General features: G+C 38.8%; 1 protein-coding gene across 1 annotated transcript in view; it reads left to right on the top strand.

Moving 5' to 3' along the window:
- Window positions 1-2,645: 2,645 nt before the first annotated feature.
- Window positions 2,646-26,829, top strand: part of LOC124163654 (platelet-activating factor acetylhydrolase-like) — a 123,132-nt gene continuing 98,948 nt past the window's right edge. Inside the window, exon 1 of the mRNA XM_046540707.1 lies at window positions 2,646-3,081. The gene's annotated coding sequence lies outside the window, so the exon portion shown is untranslated. The remainder of the gene's footprint in view (window positions 3,082-26,829) is intronic.

The raw sequence follows: 26,829 nt of genomic DNA, 5'->3' as shown, positions 1-26,829 counted from the left end.
AGAGGGCAGTATTAGTTGTTTTGGTTGCGTGGATGACTGAGGTCATAAGCACCCCTAAAACAGGGTTTAACCTCAGGTTTGTCTCACGTTCCACAAATTAATTCTTATATATTATACTTTTTAATACACAAGTTATGTACTAAACACGAAACCGATTAATTTAATCGGTTATAATGTTGGAGACCCTAAAGTTAATTACGGCTTTCCAAGGAGGCAGAGCTATTGAAAACCAATATAATTTTGCAGTGCATAAAAGTTAAAGCAATATAGTCAAATATCTGTTGTCGATTCCAAAACAATAGCCCTTAAAGACTTATGGAGACATTCTGTCTCACTACGGCTAAATTAATAAGCAGGTAAAATAATAAAACTGGCTCATTCCACTTTATCCGTTTCTATAGTACCTCAGAGTAATAAAACTCAGTATGCGCTAAAAATATTATAATAATTGTGCTTTAAATCTCCCGTGTTAATCGTGCTCTCGTCTGTTTGGAGGCGATTTGTGGTGGCGAATACGAAAGGAGGGGGACCCCATGGAGACTTCAACGTGTGTTTTGTGACGGCGCGGGTGAAGAATGGAAGACGGCGAGTGTGGGGAGAATGGGAAATAATAACATCTATTTATTGCCCTATGGAAACTGAAATAGGTCCATGGTGGGAGGTGATAGGACACGTACCGTTAACCTGTGCGAAAATACTTTTTAAAAATTGGTCTGTGTTGTGAGATACTTGATTGCCTGAAATTTAGAGCACATTGTCCACGCCCGAATAAATTTAAGAGGACACATTCGTGTTTGCATTTTCTCGTAGCTAATCACTCGCTAAAAATTAGAAAAGACGCGAAATTTTTTGGTTAGGTATAGTCAGGCTATGTCAACATTCACCTGTTACGCAAATTTAAAAATTTTACCTCAGAATTTTCTCAGGTGTAATTATTTGACAGATATTAGTTAGCCTGGGTATAATATCCTAAACTTTTTAACGTGAAAACGTAAATATTGCGCGAGAACTATTTCTCGAAAAAAGAATTATTCGGCCGGATTAGAGGGCTATTGGTACTAGAGATTCTAGAGATACTATTGGTAACAATAGCTAAATAAAGAAATTACTAACTATATGCCCACCGTATCGGTTTGATATTTTCGTTTTTACTGTTTATTTTTTTAATTTTATTGGCTTCTTCGCTTCATTTTCATTGCTATTAGTGCACTTAAAATTGGCGTTCTTGAAGTAGTTTTAACATTATAGTTAAAATAAAAATAAAATGCATGATTATAACATATATCTAGTAAATAATATAAATGATTCTTTATATTCTTCGATGAAATAATTACCACATATATAACTGAAGTTGAGTAAGATACGGTATACACCTGTCATCCTTAATTAAGGTGGTAATTAAGGTAAATTAAATTAATCTTAAGGTGTTAGAGCCACTGAAAATTTAAATTAGTGTGAATCTCTTTTCTTTTGTGTCTTTTATACTATGTCTTACCCAACCTTATTTGATTTGATTTAATTTATTTCTTTTACCTGGCCCAGATGAGGCCACAATCCGGCCCCCTCTTCCTCTGGACCAGGGCTCTCTTTACGAGGTTATAGATACGGAAATGAAAAAATACAGTCATCGGTAAAAAATTAATATGGTGACAGATAACTTATATTATTATGTAGCTAGGCTGTTACGTTTTCACGTTAAAAAGTTTAGGGTATTATACCCAGGCTAACTATATCAGTAGTAGTATTTAATTTTAGGGTGCATCGACGGCTAGGTCATTTCGCACCACTACTGTATCATTTATTTCCAAAACTTATGTAGAAAGAGAGTCACTGCATATGATGTCTTCGTACAAAGAATGAGCATAATTAGATTTTATTAAAAAGATTTATTTCTTTGAGGAACTGAAATGTATAATTTAAGTTGGTAGGGTGGTCTCCTAAAAGGGCTTCTAGGTCTTCCCCTTGATTAATCCGTCTTCGCGCGTCGCGGTACTTAACACAATCCATCAGGATATGTCTAATACTTAACGGGCACCTCCACTCATCTCATTGGGGAGGTTCTTTCTCTTCAGTAAAGAGATACGCATGGGTCAAAGGGCTGTGCCCTTTCCTCAACCGTGTGAGTACCACCTCCTCTCTCCGATTGCCACGGAGAGGACAAATAATGGGATAAATAATAACTCATATCTGTCAAATAATGAAACCTCGGCTATATTTGTCATAAATATATGTATAATATAAAATTAAATGAATTATTATGAACTATGATAATATAGAAACTCGATTGTGGAATTCATCCCATGACAGAAGCATGAGGGCCGCTTAGCTAAGCCTCTTGTATGAATTGGCCTAGGGAGAGGGAGAGTGGGGTAGGGTGGGGTGGGAGGGGGGACGGAGGGGAGGGGATACGAAGGAGAGAAGAGGAAGGCAAGGAGAAGAGAGTTGAGTTGAGGCGAACGCGAGAGGGAGGGAGGGGTGGGGGACGCGTGGGATTGGGATGGGACGGTGGGATGGGGTGTCGTTGGCTTCGCCTGATTGGTCGCCCTCGCCGTGTTCGCGCCCTCGCTCAAAGAACAACCGAATACTTGAGGGGGGAAGGGGTGGGACAGAGAGAGGAGAAGGGTTGGGAGACGAGATAACAGGGGAGCATTTACTGTCCATCCACCAAGGAGTCCGGTCCCCCAACGGCTCCCACTGCTTTCTTCTGCAATCCTTCCACACCAGTGAGATTGAAACTCCTTCCGCAAGAGTCGAAGAGTCTTCGGCGAAAAGGGAAAGGAGTGAGCTCACTTTTCATCGCGGAATTTAATTGAGGAGCCTTAAGGAGTCACGACACCCTGTTCCTGGGAAAAGGGAACGGTAATTCCCCAAAAGAAATCAGGGTTTCTCGTGTCCGGTTTTTTTTCCGGAAGAGAGGACAGTTTCAAGAAGGTGGCCGTCTGCAGTGTGTTTTCCTACTGTTCTGCTTTTTGCATTTCTGGATGTGAGGACTCGACGCGAAAGAAGCCTTAAGAGTGAAGTGAATGACCTGCACTCGAAGAAAGACATTGAAGACCACCGTACAAGACTTTCGGCGATAAGGTAAGGAAAGAATCGGGAGGAAGGATATGCACTTTCGAGAGACGAGGAATGTGCATTGTTGATATTTTACACCAAGGCTGAGTCCCGAAGTATTTTATCATATCTCCGGAGAAGCATCTTCGATGCAATTGGTTTGAAATAGGAATTAGAGAGATGGTTGACAGAGAGGCACATTTTTACCCGGTAACTGGAATCGAAGCATTGATTTCCCAGTTTCGTTCGAATTTGCTGAGAACGATATGGAGAATATTATAAAATTAGCACAACTATAAGCCTAAAAATATGGTCCATTTGACTAAATGCAGCGCTTGATAATTGCGCGGATTTAAATTTCTCCTTGAAATATCAACATAAAATTGTATACACCGGTTGTGGACATAAAGTTCAATATTTCATATGAAATAAATTAAGGTAAAGCCTTCAGCCAAGGTACGCCAATGCCATACTTTAGATAGTCTCTTGAAAACTGTGGCGCTTTCACGGGCAGACAGGACAGACTGAAAACTCGTCTAAATTTCGCCATCGCTTCAATGTCTGAGAAGTGCCGAGTGGTTATTTTATTTACATTTTTAAATGAAACGCTGAGACTTTCCATTAAATGCATTCATGACCTTAGGGAAGTAGCTATAACGCAAATGGTTCACAAACGGTGATTGGCTCTCAGGGAAAAGATTGATACAGTTGCAGTTACAGTTTTTCTCTAAACATCTAACGCAAAATGAGCGAATATAACTATCATTAGGGATAAATAACCTTAAATTCATTTTCACCAGAGGTAAAATGACAACTGAAATCAAGGTGCTAGGCCAGTTGATACGGGAGTGAATACGTAGCAGGCGATGCTGATGACCCAAATATTATTTGGTAATATTATATTGGTTCTATTGCCTAAAGCTAAACGAAATCGCTCAATTGTATTCCCTCTTCTTACAATACCCTTCTAGATAGGGCTCACTCATTACTTAAAACAACACCAGAAATATTTCCCGTACTAATCATGGACTTTCCCCCGGAAATAAATCGGAACTAGCATTGAATGCAGATTTGCGGGGCATATGTAAGGAAAAGAAAAGAACAATGAAACAAACACAAATTGAATTCTGAATTAGTTAAATAAACCATGCACTAGGGCATAGACGCAGCATGCACCGATACTCCGTCATGAACATAATTATTTTCATGGTACAAATTGATCTAGCTCTTTGAGGTATTTAGGCGAACACTAAGCAAACCGTGCTTTAAATTACAATAAATGGGCCATCTGAATAAAACTTAAATCAAGTGGATGATCTTGAATATTATGTGTTTTGAGAACCATCCAACAGAGTAATCTGATTTACCCCCTTCTCACTGAATGAACTGCATACCTTCAGCACTTGAAGTGCACAAATGAATTACGCTAAATGACCAACTTACTAAGGATTTGACAGAAAACTAGGAGGAGGAAACATTTAAAAATACCGCAACGCGAAAGTAACATTTTTAAAAGTTGGTAATATCACGATAGAGTTTTCGTTCAATCTGTGCAGATGACAAGAAGGTAGATTTGAGGAGAAAAAAGGCAAAAAACGTCTATTCCATTCACGAAAGACATTGTAAAATAGGTATAGTTATTCTAAATATCATAAGGCACCTTTTTAGAAACGACAAATTATAAGTTTATGTTGACATTGGAGTCCCACCGCCCTGAACAATAGGAGTGGTTGTCCTCTGTTTCAAATTCCAACGCAGGTGCGATGCAACGGAACCAAAAGGTTAGTTAAAACCAAAGACCTGTATGCTGAAAATTAATCTCAATAATTTTTATATTTAATATCATTTGTACGCATTAATGATTTTTCAAACTAACATGAAAACAAAGTTATCCTGTGATTTAATAAATCGTACCTCCGTCACGAACTTGGGAATAAAATATTTATTTCAGCGCAGTAATAGGGATTTTCATAAAAACACTTCATTAGTTACAACACCACGATAGGTACAGAGAAATTGTGAAAAAAAATTATTGGAACCCTTTTTATTATATATCAACCTAACACGACAATGAGGATCTTTCATTGCGTGATAACTACACAATGGCGTTAAATTTAAATCGACCCTTATTTACGTAATATACGTGTGAATGTATTTCTTTTTACACTACTTATTCATATACTCAATACATAAAGTGCATTTCTTTTTGTATTGCAGTTTTCGCAACAAACCCATTTAAAGACAACACAAATAGCCATTTCGCCATGGATGCGACTGCCGTACACGGAAAAAATGGCTTACTGCCTATTGTTCTAACTCATAAGCGTGATTTCCATGTCTGTCTTTCAGAAAGGTGGCCTTTCTACGCAGAGGGCAAATAAAGGCATAATCAAAGGTACAATGGATATATAGAGACAATTATTAGCATAAAAGGGAATCGTGGTCAAATAAAATATGCTCAATATAATTAAAAAATATAATTTTCATTAAATTCATGTGTTATAGCGTTTCGATGAATTTCATGATTACATTGATTTTATAAAAAAATTTAAACCGATAAAATGATCGAATTCGTGAGAAAATCTTAAGAGACTTAATTTCCTCAACATAATCATTAAAGTTAAATTAAATGAAAGTATTTGTTATATCTTCTCGATTGACTTCAAAATAGCGATGAATTTATGCACTGACCGTCTTATTCGTGAAAGAAACAGAGGAGAAAACGTCGCATAAAATAAAATATGATGAATTACGTTACTCCATTATTCTTGAAAATCTTAAAGAAAGCGGTCATCGTGCAAGACGAGTGTCTTAAATATGCTAAGCTCGAATTATGAATGGACAGACAATACATACACCAAGGTCAAGAGGAAGAATTGTCGAGTCACAACAAATTGAAATGGTCAGGATTGTCTCAAGGACAGCTTTTCAACGTTTCGGGTGTTGATAAACATATATGGGCACAATTTTTTTCCGTTTCTACGCTGACGAACCACTGCACGAGCTATCTACGTGACACTTTCTCGAATTACGTCGGGTCGAGTCATGCAGTGAGAATCGTGAGATGGCCTACATAATATTCTCCCTGATGCTTCAAACCAAAGCGTGACTCCTCACTGCTTGCGATTCGCCTGCTCTCGTCTCACAATGGTTGCTTCCCGACTGCGCCTTCGAGGTAGGCGTGGCCTGGATTACTGTGATCCGCGGGCGGTCGGGCACACAGGGGCAAAACATTCCCGATGCCTTAGCGTGTGAAACGCGGCTTAGTTTAGTTTCGGGCGCGAAACCTAGACCTCATAATGGCGGTGGTTATCTGTGAATGAAGTTAAAACTCTACTCACTGAAGCCGTTTGCGGAAGCGCGATTTTCAAGAGTGGGGGATAATAAAAGGGATTCAGATCTTCAATGCCAGCGTTCAAAATGCAGCGTGACCATTTACTAGGACCGCGATGGAGGTATTTTATCACAAATGTAAACAAATACGGCCCTCCGTACACTTAATTTCTGAGGTAATTGGTCCCAGCATCAAAAAGCAACGCTGGGGTTGCATTATTTATATATGTCACCTAATGAATCTATTCAAGACTATATATTTAAGCTAGATTTTTAGAGATTTGTGAAACGTGTGCAGCGAGGCTGAGGTGTAGGATGCCATAGTCCAGATTTGGCTCAACATGACTTCTGACGAAAAATTGTTTATGTAGGAATCAATATTTTTTCTTGCAACGTAACTGCCATGCATATGACCGAAAGTTCGTCACCGACCATTCAGAAGTTGAGCTCTATGATTCGCGAAATGAAAGATGAATAGATTTCACGAAAAAAAATAAATGAGAATTTACTCTATTATTTATTGCTACGGATTAGTCTCTTGACTCATATGCTGCTTTTGCTCATCGATGAAATTCAAGTGAAATCGGTGTCGAAGTAATGCTGCACCTAGTAAATAATAAAGTTTTAATAACTAAATAATAAAGCTAGTTTATCGATATTTTCACAAAGCTGAGCATCCTAAGCTTATCAGTTTCTGAGTTTTATACAAATTGATGCAACAAATGTGTGATGCATCAACCAAGCGAATAACTCTGAGAAGAAATAAGTCAATTCATGCAAGAATTAGGAAAATTCATTAAGATCAATTTGCCTGCCCATAAGAATACATGCAACAAAATATCGTGGAATAAGTGCAACTTTTTTCACCCATACAGAATACAATTATGCTCAAAATCGAGGTGTAATGGTCTGCAGGAATATTTCTCGGGTTTCCCACCGGGTGTCGTATCGGGTTGTAGTTCCCAACGTTTCCATGACTAAGTCCGTCATCGTCATCAGGGGTTAATGTTGAGCCAAGTTTTTTCTCCGGTATTTATACTCATGAGGGCCGTTCAAGTGGGCCTTGATTGGTCCTTTCTGAATTGGGGTGGTTTGTAGTGATTGGCTCAACATTAACCCCTGATGACGATGACGGACTTAGTCATGGAAACGTTGGGAACTACAACCCGATACGACACCCGGTGGGAAACCCGAGAAATATTCCTGCAGAGCATACGCCGGGAAAAACTCAGATTCTACGAGGTATAATGGTGATTACCGGTCATTTTTGGGTATATTTTCTTTTAGGATATTTTAGAAATAGAAGGATAGTTTGGAATCAATGTATATATTGTCATAGCCTTAATTGGTGCTCAGTATATTACGCGATATCTAGGAACGTGCGAAATGAATTACGAGAATTAATTATGATTAAAGTAAGAACATGAACCCTTCCTACGACGGATTCAACCAGTCCCTTACTTAAGGGAAGGAGTCGGCTTTTAAGTACCTTCAAAGACAGAATGCGATGAGTTTTCCACAGAGACCTCACTATAATTAGGGAAATCGCGAAAAAACATTCAGACTGATACAAATAAATCATTGTATAACATGCCTAAGTGAATAGCCATTTTTCGATATCACATAATCCACAGCATCCCTGCAATTTTTGTGACGAGACTTTCTTGTGAGCACGGTTATTTTGGTAGGAAAATGTGTGAAAGCGTTACCCTGGAGTACTTTATAAATACTTTACTGCCAATACAACTATTTTAGACTTCGAATCACTATTTCGGTTGTGATGCGATTATAAATACTATGATGCACAAGCACCACGCTGTGCATCGTTTTCCGCTATTGAGGAGGAATGGGAAGGAAATGGGAGAAAGGAAAGAGATTTAAAACTAAATGATATTCCCTGTTATACAGATATTGCAGTCACAAACGATGCACGAGAAGGAGAAATATTTACACGCTCTCTCTCAAATTCTCCTTCAGTTTCTACCATTACTGTCTACCTGGATGGTATCTACAAAACATGATAGATAAAATATTGAATTGGGAAGTATTTAAAACTATGGCGATTCAGCATATGTGAAAAATAATGAAATCGAAACTTAGAGAACAACGGAAGTAATGTGAATTCCAACCGGTGAACTCAATGAAATTCCTTTGCAATCCCTTCCCTGCTATCGTTGCTGCAGTAGCTAACCTGTCGTGGGGGAAGGAAAATTTGCAATTTTACAAAAATTCACAGCTTTTTTTAGCCCTATGAAACAATTAATACAGTTTCCATAGCCACCGTTTATGAGATTATAGAGTCTAATTGGGGAATTAAAACAATTGAGATGGCTGGATACTATAAAAATATTTTTCTGTTATTATGTAATCACAGTGAATTTATATTTTCAGAAAATTAATACTTGCGCAATGGATTCATTGTATTTAAAAACTACAATGGAGAAATTAGCGAAAAACTTTTCTGGGGTAGGTTTTGGTGACATATTGAAGAAAAAAATTATTGGTCCTCTAAGAGTATAAAGTAATGCAGGTCCCATTGTATGCATTGATTCATTGACTTTATAGAATTTACCCAATAAACCACAGCGATTCTCACAAAAGCTGCCTGGCATAAACGCAAACAAGGTAATGAAGCCAAGGTCCAAACAAACCGACATTTCTCCTTGTTGCACAGGCAACAGTGTTTTCGCGATATCTAATCATTTATAAGTCGGCAAGGCCGGATTTATTTTAATCTATCTTGAGTGAGCCATCACCCGTGACATCTCACGTTTAGGATATTAATGCCACGCATTCGAATTAGCCGTTTTTGGTCAGCACGTGGAAAGGTTTTTTTAAGAAATGCTTCTTAGGTGCGCAATTGCTGGCTCAAAGGCATATGAGTCACACGCAAAAATGCGAAAGCGTGAAATCCCTAATTCAGATATCGCAATCATAATCGATGCAAGTGATGTAAAAATATTTACACTAATCACATTCGTCTTCAGTTTCTAACACAAATCAACACCTGGGTGGCAGCCACGACATGTGGTGAATCAAATCTTGAATTGGGAAGTGTTTAAAAATATCACGAGTCAACATGTGTGAACAAATAATAATGCCAGAACTTTTAGAACAATGGAAGTACTGTGTAATCCAATTGGAGAACTCAGTGGAAATCCTTGACAACACGCTGTAGTTTTTACAGTTGCCAACCTGTCGTGGGAGAAGGAAAATAAGCATACTAAAAATATCACAGCTTCATTTAGCCCTATTAAAATATTCCACAGTTAAAATAATCACCCTAAATTAGATTAAGACAGAATAAAATTGAACTAAAATGCAAAATAAAACTTGTAAATATAGAAGAATCGGTGACGCCTTTGCTTATGGCTTATTATAAAAAATGCGGCATGTTGTCATGAGAGGTTTATTGCAAGGAAGGGAACCGGGCCGATTGCTGTCGTAACGTAAAAAGAGTCACGTATGTGGGTCAGCCGAGGTTTTCAGACGGGCCACGTCGGTTACGTGGGTTCAATGGAAGAGAGGGGGATGAGGAGCAGACGCACGTTGCCATGAGCACGGAGGAGGCTCGGCCGATTCGCTTTTTTTTTGTCATTCCTTTCGCACGCGTTTCCCTGGCCGTCTCGCGGTGAACTTTGCGGAGAACTTTCTTCGTCGACGGAGGAGGGTAAGGCGGGCGGGGAGTGGTTGGAATGATGGCGAGTGACGATGATTGGTGGGTGCTCAAAGTGAGGGTGAAAAATCAGCCGCAATTTAAACGCTAGTTAATTCAGTCATCCATAGTAATGCAGTCCACATATTAGCTCACTCCTACAAATACATACGTAAACATTTATGGTCCTAATACAAATGGATGATGTTTCTTAATGCAATAGCATGATGTTTTGCTTAGGAGACCTTATAAGGCCTCATAGATGAAAAACAGGTAAAATTGTTGTTAAATAAATGATGCGCTGAAGAAAACATCAACATTTTTTATAGTTTGTGTGTATGGAGTGAAATTTGATTCAGTTATTAATAGCAAAGCAATCCACATGGCATTCCATTCATCCACTCGAATGCGTTCGTAAATATTAGCGATGAGTCGATTCCACTTGTTTCGATTCCGAATCCAATTCCATTTATATCATATCAATTCCTGATTCCATCGATTCTTAGTCATACTAGCAGGTGGGATTTAGATTTGTTAGTATTATTGCTGTCAATTTAAGGATTGAATGGAATAAATGAACAAAGGCAACTAAGTGGTCCGAAAAAGTATATTTATAAAAAAATAGCAAATAATAGTAACAATCCTCAGCTTTAATGCAGTAATAAACACTTTGACTGTTTCAAGCATAACTAGTTAAATTAATAATGTAAAGGGCACAATGGCTCAGGTGTGTGGTGGCCTTTATGCCCCGAGCTCATGGTCTATTTTCAAAATATTTATCTTCCTGGAATCGATGGAATCGGAATCGACATTTGGCGATCAATTCTCGATTCCGATTCCGTGCCCTTTAATCGGTGGAATCGAGAATGGATATTTGGAATCGACTCATCCCTAATAAACATTTATGTTCCTATAAGCACTTTGATTGAATGTTCTTTTACATAATATATGGCTAATGGAGACCTCAGAAGGAAAATATCATTATTAGACGAATGAACTACAGCAGCAGTTCTCTTTTACGTCCATAGATTTCTCTTACCATTGCCAGCCTCTTAACACACTTATCAACAGCTACAAATGACCCCATGATGCGTAAGGATACTAGCCGTTAACCTGCAACAGAAAAAACGAAGTATTAACTCCGCATTACAAGAGATTAGTCGGCGTTTTTGTTCAGCCAAGCATTTATGAAAGTCCTTTCTTGTTTTAGGGCAAAATGCATTTCTTTACTTATCTATTCCGCAAAATAGCTCTTTCATTTCATCGTTTCTGGGCGATATGGCTGGTTTTATGATGACGACCTCTTAATTGCAGAAATCATCGTATATGTTTGGTGTATGTTTTCGTGATACTGCGTGATGAACAGCAATATCTATCAGGTATGTTGTATTGAGGTTTTTATCGTGTAGCACCAGGAAAAATCTACAGAAATGGATTGTTTTACCGGTGATAAATAATCGGTCGCAATTAATCTTACGGAAATCATTTTCAGGATGGTTTTAGGTAATTATTCATAGTAGGGCACTGCATTTTCTATGAAGCTATATTTTGGAGCTAATTTCTGGTGGATGATGTTATAGATTTGATTGTGTCTGAGCAGATTTTTTCTGGGGTAATTCATAAAACCATCAAAAACTCTGTTTTCCATTGATAAAACAAAATAACTCCATAAACCAGCCTTCCAGACTAGCATCTCCAAAAAAAATCATAAAAGTCGTGTAATGGTGTCTGTACAGTCAAAAACATTTCTGATAAATCACGCCATTTTTCATTGCATTGTAATTAGATTACGGATTAAATCGTTATGCACCGCATCATACATGTTTTCACGCATTCAAAGCGAGATTACTTTCACTCCTTGGTTAGAAGATCTTTCCAAAACACGCTCGAGGTGTTCCAGCTTCTTCAGGTTTCTACCACAAATATTTCTGATATGTTTTCACGAAGGTAGCTTTCAAGCTATTGTAATTCAAATATATTTGATTTCTGATACTTTTGTGCTAACTTCATGAACAACGTATACATAGAAGTTCCGCGGAGCCAGCTTTATGTCCATTTTATGCGATTTAGTTCTAGTCCCTAACGCTGACTTCAGGAATAAAATTAGACTGGAGCGGAACAGAGGAATTTACAGGAAATTTCAGGGCGTTTCATCAAGACTGTAAGGAAAATATTATGATAGACGTAGTCTTTCCACTTAAAATTACATGTGCCGACATATTCCGAGTACACTCATGATTAATTTCTCCATTTTACATACGAAAGGGAATAATTTAATTTCTCAACTGTCTCGCAGAAAATGAATAAGAATTTTCATTTTTAATGCAATATTTCCGTAAATCCAAGTAAGTTGAGTTTCCACATAAATTTAGCAATAAGATAGCAATTCTGAAGCTAGATGGAATGAAAAAAATACATTCATTTGTATGTTTAGGAGTCGAAAATAAGATCTACGGTCCTAAATAACGGTGAAACCAAGACGTATATATAGACATTTAAATAAAAAAATTGATCTGCCAGAGGGTTTTCCGTGCTATTGCTATTAAAAATATCAACATTTAGAGAAGACTATATTTTTTTAAAGTATCTAAAAAAACACATCTATCTCTTAAAATCACTTTTTACCAATTAAGTGCTGTTTATTCGACAAATATAATCTTCAAGTGCAAGTTTCCAGCAACTTTGGTCAAATTTGGCTCAATTTGCATTCGAATTATGACATCGTATGTAGTTTTCATTTTTGTATGACTCTGATACTGGTGACAATGAAGAAAAGCCTTCGTTAATTTTTATAACAATGCTTATACACTTGGACGTCTTACGTCTTACGACGCACTTTAAGTCAGGCAATGTTAAAAGAGTATAAATATTCAAGTGCTAAATTACATAATTTCTACGGATTGCAGCAAGTGCCCAAAAAAAACTTTGCGGATTTCAAGAGGCAATTACTAAAGAAATATTTCATTTTTGCAATAAAAAAGGAAATTTAGACGAAAGAAAAATTTATTGTTTCCTTCAGGAAAGCATTACGCCCACTCGACCGGTCTGATTCCCTGAATTATTAATTACTTGCGTAAAACTTCCATTATCATCGTGAAATTTTCAGGGCTTTATAATAGAATAGTAATGTCTGAAGTAAAATTTTCATCAGTGAGGTGTAGGTAAATATTTTAAGAGCCAACTGCAGATACTGAAAGACTTTAAAATCTTGAGTTTTAAGCAAATAAAAGAAAACACAATTGGTCTTTTTTTTGAGACATTTTACTCGTTTTAAACTTGTACTATAATCTTGAAATTTTGAGTCTCTACTAAATTGTCCCTATTCAAATTTTTCCTGTAGCCAAAACACGAAAATTTCACTTCAATATTTTCTCAGGCGTAAACTTTTCCATCTCGATAAAACGCTGGATTTGATGGGAGGGGAGAAGAAAGAAAATATTGGAAAAGATCCACTCTAAATGCCCAGAAACTTATAGGATGGCAACACAAGTTGTAAACGAGTTATTCCTTGCTAAACTACGCAAAATGATACCATTCGAGAGAGAGTTATGCGCAATTTTAAGACACAGAAAATCCTAACGTTCGGTATCGTAGCCTTGCGGCACATAATTCATATCCACGCGTTAAAATCTCCGCGTATCAGTGGTCTGTCGGTATTTTCCTCGGCCTTCGCAGCGTCTCACAAGGATGCGCTCAGGGAAGAAGAGCGTTGACAAAGGAGATCAACGCGTCGCGGAAGATCCCTGACCCCGCCTTTGATGCATCTATTCTGTCACACGCGCAGCGCCTTCCGCACAGAAAGCACGCACTTGCCCCACGGGTTAAAATGTAACGACTGCGAATAACAACATTCTTCCATATTCCTACTGAATAGTTTCTGCTTCAACCCTTTAGCTGCGGGAGCGTAAAATTTTGCTGTCACTGTATGAGGGACATGAGCGGGGAAGATATTTTTCTGTCGACCCCGGGAGTATGTCTAGCAGGTAGTGGACCATCATGATCCGGGACTGCCCACCCTACCTCCTGACGACAGCCCATGAATATAATATGTCCTTGGTAATTACGCAGGGACGGATGACCCACCACCAGAAGTATAAGAAAGATAGACCAATGCGTTCAAATAAATTTCCCCGGCTAATGGACAACAGCAAGATGAATAAATTCCTAGGAAATGAAAGGATTCGTTGGAATTGTTTTCATCGTGAATGCGCCGCGGAGAGCAGGGAGCTCTTTCTCTCTCGGAGAAGGGATAATATGGGTAGTGCTCCCCATGGTGAGGGTCCTCGAAAGACGCCTTTGTGCTCTCTGCCATTAGGTTTGGCCGAGTTCAAGTAACCGCGGAAAGGACGGCAATAAAATCTTAAGGAAAGGCTGCCAGTGGGAAGAAAATATGGTCAAACGTTGAAAAACGTTTTTCCCGCTCTCACCATGAAGACCGTTTAAAAACGTTCCAGCAGCCTACGGGTTCTAAGATTTAATTATCCTCACCCTCCTCAAGGTATTCAAACAATGCTATGCTTTACACCCACAGTATGGCACACTTATAAACTGAGCAATAATTCGAGCCTGCCGTGCGAATGATGGTGAAATTTGCATGGATTACCGTGGGAATCAGAGAGTCCATTGATCACGTCAGGTGATTTTGGCGATTTTTGGATCCTCCCTCCCCATTCCCCCTTAGCTATATATCTTGGTTCGACCCCCTACCTCATATATCACGTGAAATTGTACAAAATGCGCCGTTTCAGTGCAAATACATTAATATATGCGTCATTGCGTTGCAGGTTCTAGTAGATATTATTTTAATATTTATCTGTATCATAAATATGATAATTTTACCTTAACGGTAATTAATCATTAAATTGAGATGCATACTCATGTCGAAAAAGGTGCAATATACATACCCAGGAATGCTTCATTCCCAATCATAAATTCAGACCGATCGAAACACATAAAGACAAACCAGATCGAAAAACTGAACTGAGTAACCTGTCGGCGGCGAAGTGAAACACACGTATTACGCTAAATATCATTTTCCTAATACTTTCAGACCATTTGTTTGGATACGGCGTTCCATAGAGCCCGATTATTTTCGTAGAGGTCATGATAGTGCTAATTAATACTAGTCATTAATACTATGAAGATGGCTTTATGACAGTAGTATGAATAGGCAACGTATCTCACCGCGACGCGGCCTTTCTCTGAGCATCGCCTGAAGTTCGCGGCCTTCGCGCCGTTGGCCGATATAGTCGCCGGCGACGCCGCATTTCAGTCACGTCAAGGTCGCGCATTTACTTTGCCTCGTAATCAATCGTTGTTGTTCACATAACTACGCGCGCGCCTCCAAGCTGACGGAAGTGGAAATATTTGCACAACGTCATCGCGATTCCCTAATGAACACTCTGCAATTTTCTTTTTTTTTTAACTCAAAGGATTTATCGCATCGTCATCATAGCTGTTGAATGTATCAAAAATCTGGCAAACGTAGCGGAAAAAGTCATTGACCCGGAAAAAAAAGAAAATAGAATGTCAGTTACTTGTAATTAGTTTCGTAATGGTGAGACTGGCAAGATGTTTCCATTTGTTTTCAATCTCACAGAGATTTCCTCCAAGTCCAAAATGACACTTTCTGCATGATATTTTAAGACCAAAACAAAAAAAGCAATGATATCGTTTATTTGCCAAACTCGAGACATCTTAGACGTAAGGGAAAACCTATAGGTTGAAAAATGTATCATGGCTTTTCATAAATGCATTAAAGAATTGCAAGAAAATTAAATTTTGGATCACAATGCTAACACAGGCACGTTATTAATTAAAGAATACGTTGTAATACTTCCACTGATTTTTTTCGCACAGTTGCAGTAGATGTTCAAATCGGCGATATGGCATTTAAACGTGAGTTTGAAATAACTTCCCCCACAGTCACGGTGGGGGGTTTCCGCGTTACTTGTAACTACCCCCCCCCCCCCCCCCCTTCCTTTGAGCCATTAAAATATGCACCAAAAACAAGTAAGATGGCCTCAATAAATAACTTTAAATAAATACTCGTACAAAAGTTTTGCTATTGAGGTCTAAAAATCACGATTTCAACAACAAAAATCTGAAACTATTCCAGGGGAGGGTCCCCCCTTGACCGTTTGTTTTTTTCCATACACCCCGGAAGGGCTCCGGAATCCCCGAATTCAAAATCCTGGTTTCGCCAGTGCTCCCACTGCGTGCCACTTATCATACGAGATACTCGTAACACTAGCATGGCATACCAGACTAACTAAATTTCAAATTTTCGGAATAAGTGCCGCATCACTAATTTGAACATCTACTTCAACGGCTAGTGCAAAAACAAATTCAGTGGAATACAGCAATGACTCGTTTAAGAGATATTAATAACATCCACGGCATTATGCCTTGTATCATAAAATATAATAAACACGTTACTTTTCTCATGAAACTGTTATTCCGGATATTTACAATGAAATTTCAGATCTACGCTTAAGAGCGAGATAAAATGACATACATTTTCAACATTGAATATATCGTCACCTCTTTGAATAGGAAGAAGCAAATTTATTCTTATTGTTGCGGAAGAAATGTTTTATAACACATGTAAGCGACATCATAAGATGGTGGTCATCAGGACAAGACTCGATATGGATATGATTTGACATCTTGCAAACATGCACTAAATTGGACGGGCGTGTACGTATATCGAGAACCCTTTACCGAAAAAGAGGTGATCGAGTCATCATTTAGACATTTCAGAGAACTACTTTTTGTTTCTATGGTAGACAGAATAATGCTTACGCCTTCCATCATCGTCATTCTTCCCATACGAGGAAATGGGTAATGCAGACACGAGAACAACGAATGCCAATAGTATTAAAAAATTAAATAGTCAACACAACCAATCCTATTTTTTTAATTTTAGAATTGGTTTCTCAGCATTGCCAATCAGTAATTATTCATCCCTTTTTGTGGTAAAGTTAGGGGTTGCTGTTTATAAGGCTCAGGAAAAAATGGAAAGAATGTATGGATTGAGAAGTTTAAAAACGATTCTGAAAACATAAGAACAGTTTCAAGTTTCGTAATTTTAGTAGGATAACACGTATTGTGGGAAAATGAGTACAGTATTATAACTTTTCCTCTAAAACATAGATGTGGAATTTCTTTTAGGAATGAAATAATTGGGAACCCACCCGATTTTACTTTGGCTATAAGCATTTCTTACTAATAATCAACTAGCAAATCAATAGATCAGCTGGGATTCGTAAAACGTGTTTTGGAAAATATTATCGGATTAAAAAGTAAAAATCTGTTCAAAAATTGGCAAGTGTATTCTTTCCAGTTGTAAAGGGATTTATTAATTGAGATCCTTAAAACGAGATACGAGGTCCGAAGGGTTCCGTGGTCCCTTGGTCCGTGGTTCTTTGAACGTCAGCCGAAGCTAATCCGAGACATTGACAGTGAAAATATCAACATGAAAAAAAACCTCGTGAAATCAAGTTGCTTGACCTCATTCGCACAAGACCGGTCTGCTGCTCACCCGGAGTGAGTGAGTTAAGCGGTGATAACCCAGAGCCAGTACCTACGTCATCGGCATGTTGTGACACAATCCTTAGCCACGTAATCGTACGTTAGAACACGATTCGGATACATTTTCACGCTGAAAATTTTTCAAATTAACAGTTTGATGATTATAGCAATAAATGAATATTCAGAATAACTTAAATTTTCACTTCGCGACCACTTTCTATAGATTTTATATCATCTTCAGTAGAAAAAATATAGAATTCTTCAGGTGCACAATTTATTGAATCAGGTCGAGGAGTTTTTTTAATTTTTTCTATGAGTTTCAGAAACACGGCATGGGTAGATTTCATAGGTGGTAAGGCTAGAGCTCGCTCTACATAGAGTTTAAGTACATTTCAATTCATGCCAAACATGAAGAATAATTCCTTTCAAATTATCTAAATCCAAAATCATGATTTTAAATTGATACTGTTTTGCATGAAAACGCAGCAGAGGATTACCAATCTTTTGGTACACAACGATGCAATCAAGTAAATGGAATACGGACAAATGAATATAATGTAGGCTTTCTCACGGAGACATGAACTGAAAAGTTGCACGTTAACACAGGACACCAAAACCAATTAACGAGTTGAAAAACCGAATAAATATATATAAATCTTGGCGTAAATTATTATAGAGGCTTTGAGAGTGAAAGGATCAAACTGTTATCCTGAATAGCGCAGTGATCTGTCCACGAAACGACGTGCGATCTAAATTTCACTTGATGACGTCAAAGGTCCACGGAGCCTTTCAGCGAATCCTAAAACGCGTCTTCAACTTGTGACCCCATCAAAATCTTAAGACACTTATACAGGTGTATTTTTTTGCCTCTGAAATTAAGAAACGGGTCCATTACGAAATGGCATACTAAATCTTGATACTGCTGAACCGAAATAAAATTCGAAAGAGCGAAGATGTAAGTTCGACGAAAACAAAAGTGGAGGTAATAATTTCACTAATAATAGCTTACGCACAGATTTAATACGATAATGGAATAACTGAAGGCTATTAATACCACCGAAGAAATTACTTGCCAACCCAAAAATAAATTAACAGACATTATTAGAGGGCTGAAGAGATGATATCAAAAATTCTTTCGGCATACCCTCAACTATTTTCCAGGATTTTTCCAAAATTACTTAAAGAAGAAATTAAACAACATATAAGTCTAAGGAGGAGTCAAAAATTCTGTACGATGAATAGTAGCAATGAAATAATGCATCAAAAACTTAAAAAATATAATATTATTGAGATAATCGCGTCCAAGAATAAGGAGGCCGCTAAAATTATTAAGATGTACCTCTCTTCATCATGCCTAACTACCCTCGTGAAAAATTGAATTGTGCTATACAAATTATAAGCTTTATTAGATTTTATAAACGCTGCAACCCTTATTTCATCCCTCCGGGTCTTAGAAAAGTTCAATACAAATGTTTCTTGTCGTATCCACTGAGCTGCGATTCGGCATTGAGCATCGTCAAGGCGATAAAATTCATATTATTATTATAGTATTCTACCGATTAACGTAGGTTTTCATGGAGTATTCAATAAGTGAGCTGGGAGCCTCCCTTTCCTTCCAGCACTACCTTCTTTAATTCACTGTAAGACCTACTCTCTTTCAATCTATTTAAAAATCCTATTCTTTTCCTTCCCCTTCCTCGTTTCCCTAACATTCTACCCTCTAACACCATTTTCAACATCCCCTCACCGCTAAGCACTAACTCCATCCATACATTCTGTCTCCTTCGTATCTCATCTAAAAGCTGCCTCTCCTCGCCAACCATGTCCAGCACTTTGTTATTCCTTTTCCTCTCCGTCCATTTCACCCTCTCCATTCTTCTCCATACTCATATCTCGAATGCCTCCAATCTTCTCTCGTCTTCTTTCCTCAGTGTCCACGTTTCCGCACCGTAGAGAGCTACACTCCAGATCAAACTCTTCACTAACCTTTTCTTTAAATTCTTACACAACGATCCTCTCAGAAGCTCCTTCGCGAATATCATCCGCGAATCTCACTGATTTGAACATCATTCCTCCCACTTTTATTCCAGCTTCTAACTCATCCCACGCTTCCCTTACCATCTCTTCAGCGTACACGTTAAAGAGTAGCGGTGATAAAGGACAGCCTTGCCTCACACCTCGGCCAATGCTTGCCCACCCAGATTCTCCGTCCGCTACCCTCACTTGCGCAGTCTGGGCCATATAAAGATTACAAACCAGTAGCCTATCCCTCCAATCTACACCTATTCTCTTGAGAATATCCATTAACTTTACCCAGTTCACCCTATCAAACGCTTTCTCAAAATCCACGAAACATGCATATACGTCCTGGTCATATTCTAGCCTCCTCTCCACGAGGGACCTCATTATTGCTATTGCATCACGAGTTGACTTCCCTTTTCTGAAACCAAACTGATCTTCGCCCAAATAATCTATTGCCCTCGCCTCCATTCGTCTGTTCAATATCTTCAGCACCACTTTCGCCGCATGCGATATTAGGCTGATAGTCCTATAATCTCCGCATTCCACAGCTTTCTTCTTTTTCGGAAGCGGAATTAAAACCGTCTTCACGAAATCCTCCGGCCAACATCCCTCCTCATAGATCCTACTAACTAGTTCGAAAAACCTTTTCTTACCTTCCTTCCCTAGGTTCTTGAGAAGCTCACACGGTATATTGTCCACGCCTACTGCTTTCCTAGCCTTCATATCACGAGGTGCTTTCTGTATTTCCGAATCTAATATCTCCGGCCCAAGATTATCCTCCTCCACTGCACTTTCGTCCTCTAGAGTCAATCTCTCTGGTCTGTTCATTCCGGCATACAGGTCCTCCAAGTATTCCTTCCATCTATCCTGTACCTCTTCTCGCTCGGTTAGTATCCTCCCATCTTTAGCCTTCATTTTAGCCATGGCTTGCCCTCTTTTGCCGCCCGATAGCGACTTCACTTTGGCGTACAACAACGCGCCTAATTCTCCATCCTTCTGGAACTTTTCCATTTCCTCACACTGTCTTTTCCACCAAGCCTCCCTTGCTCTCTTTGTTTCACGCCGTAATCGATTATTAATTTGTCTATACATTATTTTGCCCTGTTCTGTCCCCACGTTCTTCCACTTCCTCCTCTCCTCCATTTCCCTTATCATGTTCTCTGTTATCCACGGCTTCTTTATCCTTCTACTGTCAACGTAACCAATTGACTTCTCCGCCACTTTGACTATTCCCGTTTTAATATTATCCCATCTTTCCTCAACAGTTTTAGTACTGTCAATTTCCCGCATACTAATGTCCACTAGTTCCTGATATTCTCTCCTTATACTCCCTTTCAGAGCTTTTACGTTACATTTCTTCGCCTTCCTAACTTACATAAGTCTTTTGAATCTTACGTTGCATTTCATGAGCACTAGATTGTGGTCCGAATCCGCATCCGCTGCAGGGAAGCTGCGCGAGTTTTTCACACTATTCCTAAACCACTGTCTGACCATAATGTAGTCTTATTTGAAATCTCCCCACATCCCCTGGACTTTTCCACGTGTACCTTCGCCCTTTATGATGATTGAACCACGTGTTTGTTATGAATAATTTGTTTCTCCTACAAAATTCTGCTGCTTTCTCTCCCCTGTCGTTCCGTATTCCTAGACCAAAATCTCCTATTTCGTTTCCATCCCTCCCTTCCCCGACTGAGGCGTTCCAGTCCCCCATCTCTACCAGATTTTTCTTACCCGGTGTGTCTCTAATTATTTCCTCGAGCTGTTCATACACCTCATCTACTTCTTCCTCCCTATGATTGCTAATGGGCATGTAAACTTGGACCACCACAAGGTTGGCGGGCCACGCCTCAATTCCTATCACCAGAATCCTATCGCTTACCTGGTCTATGCCTACCACACGCTTACCCATCTTCCCGTTTAATACTAAAGCTACCCCTCGCTGACTCTCTTCCCCTCCACTATATATGACCCTATACCCATCACTCCAATAGTCCCCCCCATCCCTCCACCTCACCTCGCATAATCCTAAGATATCTATCCTACCTTTATCCATTTCCCTTTTGATATTTTCTAACTTCCCCGCCCTCATCATTGTCCTCACATTCCACGTCCCTACATTTATAGCCGACTTCTTCTTCTCCATCTTCTTGGTCTTCTGTTCTTCCTTCTTCACTGCTGATGCTGCTGCTGATGATGATAAGTCTCTGCAAGGATTTCGCATGTTGACGACCCCGAGGACCTTGCCGACCTCGCTGCCGTGCCCGACACCCGCCCTTTGCGGACGTGTCCCCGGCGATGAGATTCCGCGGCTCATTTGGTTGTACTCCATGTTTTCAGGGAAGAGATAGTTGGTAGGGTTTCCCACTTTCATTCCAACACTGTTTTTCACGTGACACCATCACGTGGACTACCTTTCGTCTGGCTCCTACCCTTCGACCTATCTGGCATGGGTGGCCCTACCGGGAATAATTTAGAATTAATCCCACCAGTGCAGCTCTAGGGGTCATAGGAACGCGCAAGCCTTTCCACCGCGACAGGGTTGTAGCCCAAGGGAAAGGAAAATTCAAATAAGGAATAAAATATCAAATAAACTACAATAATATCCTAAAATATGATGACTCAAAAAATCATAATTTTTTCGTAACGAATTACAGATGCGATGACTACCTCAACGTGATTACCTAATCGGCATCACGGATTTTCCAAAAGAATCCCCCTTCCTCTCTTAACAACAATCCACAAGGCAAACTCCAAATAGACAAAAGTTACAAATCTTTGTCGTTTGAATGGAAATGGCTGGTGATTGCCGAAGAATAAACAAACGTACACCACATACACCAGAACTTAAATTTTTCAATGAAGTTTATAGGCCCACAATTCCGCCAGACAGGTTGTTGCTGACATTTCGGCTACTTGACGCCAAAATTTTAGCGCTGAGGTGGCGATTCCTCAAGCTTGTTTTAATTTAAGGCGCCGAACAGTGGTCTGGGGAGCGCATTTTTCCGGACAAAAGTCGACTGTCCCATTTTTAGAGGTATATGTGGGTGTTATACAACTTAAATATATCTTCTAATGAATGCATAATGACTTCATCAAAAAATAAACTCGCATTCGCTATTTTTTCCGAATAATTATACTACAACGAAGTGTGATGCAATGGTGGCCTGAAAAACACTTATGCATTTATAAGTCGCCAGATCCAGTTTTACACGAATGAATGGATGTTTTATCACTTAGAGACATTATGTGACCATTATTCTTTGGGGAGAGACATATGTTTAGTCAACTTTGCCTCAATCATTAAGCTTAATGCCTCGTCTGCAGTGTAGGGAAGAATTGCCTTGGTGCCAGATCTATGGATATTCCAGGCTTGCCTTATATTTCTGGCTCTACTGGGGCTACCATGAATTGCCTTATCTACCAAATGAGCTGCATCGCTTTGTTTGTTTGCCCGAGGACTTGCGTTCGTCGCATAAACCAGCTCTTCAGTTGTTTTTGTGGACAGCTGTTCAGTAGGATAGCCAGGCGTCTCTGTAACACATTTCGGCTTATAAATAAAAAAGACAACTAAAGGCATATAATTCTTTCGAATTAGCTCCAAGGATAGTATTTTCTTTGCATCCTATCACATGAGAACACAGTGGTAGAGCGTGGTTTTTTTATAACTCTAGTTGTGCATAATTAAAATAAATATTTGCATATGATGTTATAGCGCATTATCCTGAGACCCCGGTCGCTTTCATAACATTAATAATTAGGTTTATGGATCATTAAAAGGTGAGGTTGCTGAAATAAACTCAAAAAACAAAAAATGGCAATTGGTTATTGTATTTATAAAGTTGAAAAGCCGTCAAAAAAGTGAGAAATTACACTCAAACAACTTCCGCTAAAAACCACTCCTGTAATTCGAAAAATGGGCAGTAAAGGAAGATATAAAGATCTATTTACAATGGAATGATGTTTTAGCTTCACATATTTAGAATTTTTGGACAGTTCGAACGCAATCGAAAAATCGACTTTTGTTCGCGGAATAGGGCATCTCAGACCACTGTGCGCCGGTTCTTTATGAATAATTACTGCCATAATTTGTAAGACACTAAAAATGAGAAATTTCATAAGATAAAAGTCCAACAATTTATGATTAAATAAGTTATATCTAATTCCTTCAAATCTCGAACTGAAAACTTCTCTGAATATCTTCAGCAATAGAAAACCTCATCATATTAATTTATCAACATAAAGGGTAACCTAAAGGGAAACCTGGGGGTTAAACCCAGGTAAAGCGTTAATAATTTTTTAAATTGAAAGTAACAAATACAAACGCAGCAAAAGTCTTTAAAATCTTCATCAAGAGGCAATTCATTTCTAAAGAAAACGATAACGTGACTTACAAAGGCAGAGATCCTCTTCTGCATATCCCGGAGATCCAGCTCATAACATCCATGGGCAAACGAAGGGTAAACTTCTTAGCAGCTCTCTAGAACAAGGCGGGATATTCCAGAATCACAAGCCTTAAAGAGCCCCCCCGGAATGACATTCGATTGAAAAAATTCTGCTTTCGGTATTAGAATCAGCATTAAAATTCACCTCTGTTTGTACGAGAGCCATACGAATTCGCTTCCATCACTAGACTATCGTCTAATTAGCACAATATGCTAAGTAGCATACACAATATTTACAGGCAAATATATTGGTTAGTCCCGTTGCTGCACACAGACCTGTTTGCGGAAATACTGGTTTTTAGGTACCTACTGAGAATTCACTTTCCGCATTCAGACATGCTCTCCGTGGACAAAATGTGCACCTACTTTTTTGCATTGAACCGCATCGACCTGAAAGAGATAATTAACCCAAATCATTAAGAGATGACAGATATGCTCGCTGTTACTTTCTGAGCCTGCTCGTTGCCTGGGAGAAATCTGCAGCGGAGATTCACGAACGTTTCCGGGGTTTCCCGAAAGGCATCCGACCCCAAAAGTTTTCGTCGCGCCCCCCATAAACTACCCCTTTCTCACCCCTCCCGATATATACTAAATATATAGCAGAGGCGGTATTCATAGGACTGGCCCAGCGATGGACAATCCACTTGCGAAATGAGATTGGACTTAGAGAGTCAGGTGCGAGAAAAGGTGTTTATTTTTTTATACAAATATCAATATATGCTCTTCTAACTGTACCTTACCGACTGTTTATGGAAATTATATTTATAGAAAAGGCATTACAATAATCCTCCTTTTTATAGCACTTGTGACAAAGCGGTGTGTAGCAAGGGAAATAAAGCGGGGCGGCAATGCTGTCTTCTTAATCAATCTTCTCTGAAAAACCATGTTGTCTGCACTACTTGATATTTTTCAATTAAAAAACTCTTGATATCCAGAAAAAAAATATTTAAATAGTAGAAAAGATTTGGAATAGACAATTTCAGGGATACAGAATAATAATCAAGTCTAGCAAAAAAATCGATACCAAATCAGATAAAAATTTGAATTTGTTGTCGCACATTTGGTAGCCGGGGGTTATAAACGATTAAGAAAGTAGATTTTACCTAAGACGACATTTGCTCTGAAACCGGTCAAAGCCTTTTTTATTTCTTCAAATATTTAATTCATAAGAAAAGTTTTCAAACCTGTTTCTTTCACTCTCACTCAATGTAAGAGGATTTAAAAGTATTTGCTCAACGAACATTCCATTTTTCGGACCGAGTCAACACAGAGGCGGAACCAAGAAAAAGTCGCCACCTACCGTTTCATGCCCTGTAAGTGATCATGCTTTATTCATACGCAAATATTAAGATGCAAAAATGGCTTTCTTAAATGATTTTAGCCCCTTTCCTCCCTGAAAACTCTCTGTCTGCAATTGTGATGATATTTAGGCACATCTTTTCTACTGTTGTCTTCCGTAATCCAGAGAAATGCTCCGATGATGAAGCAGCTTGTTTCTTCCGAATGGCCATGAGTCATATAGCTAGCTGCATTGGGTGGTAACGAGATCAAAATCTAATGTTGCCCAATTCCTTCGAGTGGCCTTGATAGAGAGGATGCATCTTCAAGGGAAGCATATTCTGGATGAGTGAAAATTAAAATAATCTAAACAATATAATTTCCTGTTTACTTTTCTGATGATACCTGTAGAAGAACGACAGCAGGAGAAATAGAAGGCTGCAGAAAACCATTCCAAGGATTTTGCAATACTATGAATGAATGCATCGTTTATCTAATTACTAATCTCATCCTTCGATGCTTTTCATTGACGACAAGATTGATTAGAAGTAGTTTAGTAAGACCAAGCACAGCAAAATTTATACTGAACCCATTTTCGCCCAGAAAACTTGAAACTCGCAATTGTGAAGATATTTCGGTGCGTTGCTCCAACGGTCGTCTTTGGTAATCCATGGAAATATTTTGTTGACACTTCATCTTGTTTCGGGACTGGTGATCATATAACTACACAAAGTGGCAACGGGGTGAGAACCTAATTTTATTAAACTTTTTACGAGTTACCTTGGTAAAAAATGAACCTTCTAAGCAAGCATTATTTTTGCACGAAGGAAAGAAAAAAATGTATGAAATATCATTTCATCTCTACTTTTATGATACTTGGGTGTAATTTACATACGGTAGGCGTCCATATTGAATTTCTAATCGCACCCGTCTCTTTCCGTCAGTGGACTTATTTCGACCGGGTTCACACATAAACCAATCGGTGGATTAAGTTATTGCAAGATTCAACAGCATATTTGCGGCTGCAGAAAGAAGTGCAGGTTTTCTTTAAGAGCCTTCATATGCTCAGATTACGTACAATGTAGACCATATGGCTACGGTGGGCAGAAATGGGTTATTACGTATCACAATATATCTGAGAACTTTGAAGATAAATTGCTATGAACACCCTAGAGGTGGGTCGCAGGGTATTATGTAGATGTAGACGTTAAAACTTTGGCGGCTATATTAAATAAAGGCAGAATTCTATTACTTAAATTACGTCAGTTTCAATGCAGGAAAACATTTATGACATTTTACGGGTTCTCCACCGGGAAAGGGAGACGGCAAGGGCTGAAGTTTCGGCGCCAAAGAATAGCTTAATCCTCCAGGTGTATCATTAAACCTGACTGTTCACATATCATACGCCCCAGTAGCGACGACAGGCCAGTTTCCGCCGAGTCGTTCTCCTAGAGGACAACCCGTGAATATTTAATCGGCATGATGCATGCAGCAGCAGAATATCAGATTCTT

Source organism: Ischnura elegans, chromosome 8 (genome assembly GCF_921293095.1).
Source record: "Ischnura elegans chromosome 8, ioIscEleg1.1, whole genome shotgun sequence".
Taxonomy (NCBI): Eukaryota; Metazoa; Arthropoda; class Insecta; order Odonata; family Coenagrionidae; genus Ischnura; species Ischnura elegans.
Note: the sequence above shows the minus strand (reverse complement) of the source record. Positions and strands in the feature narration are given on the sequence as shown.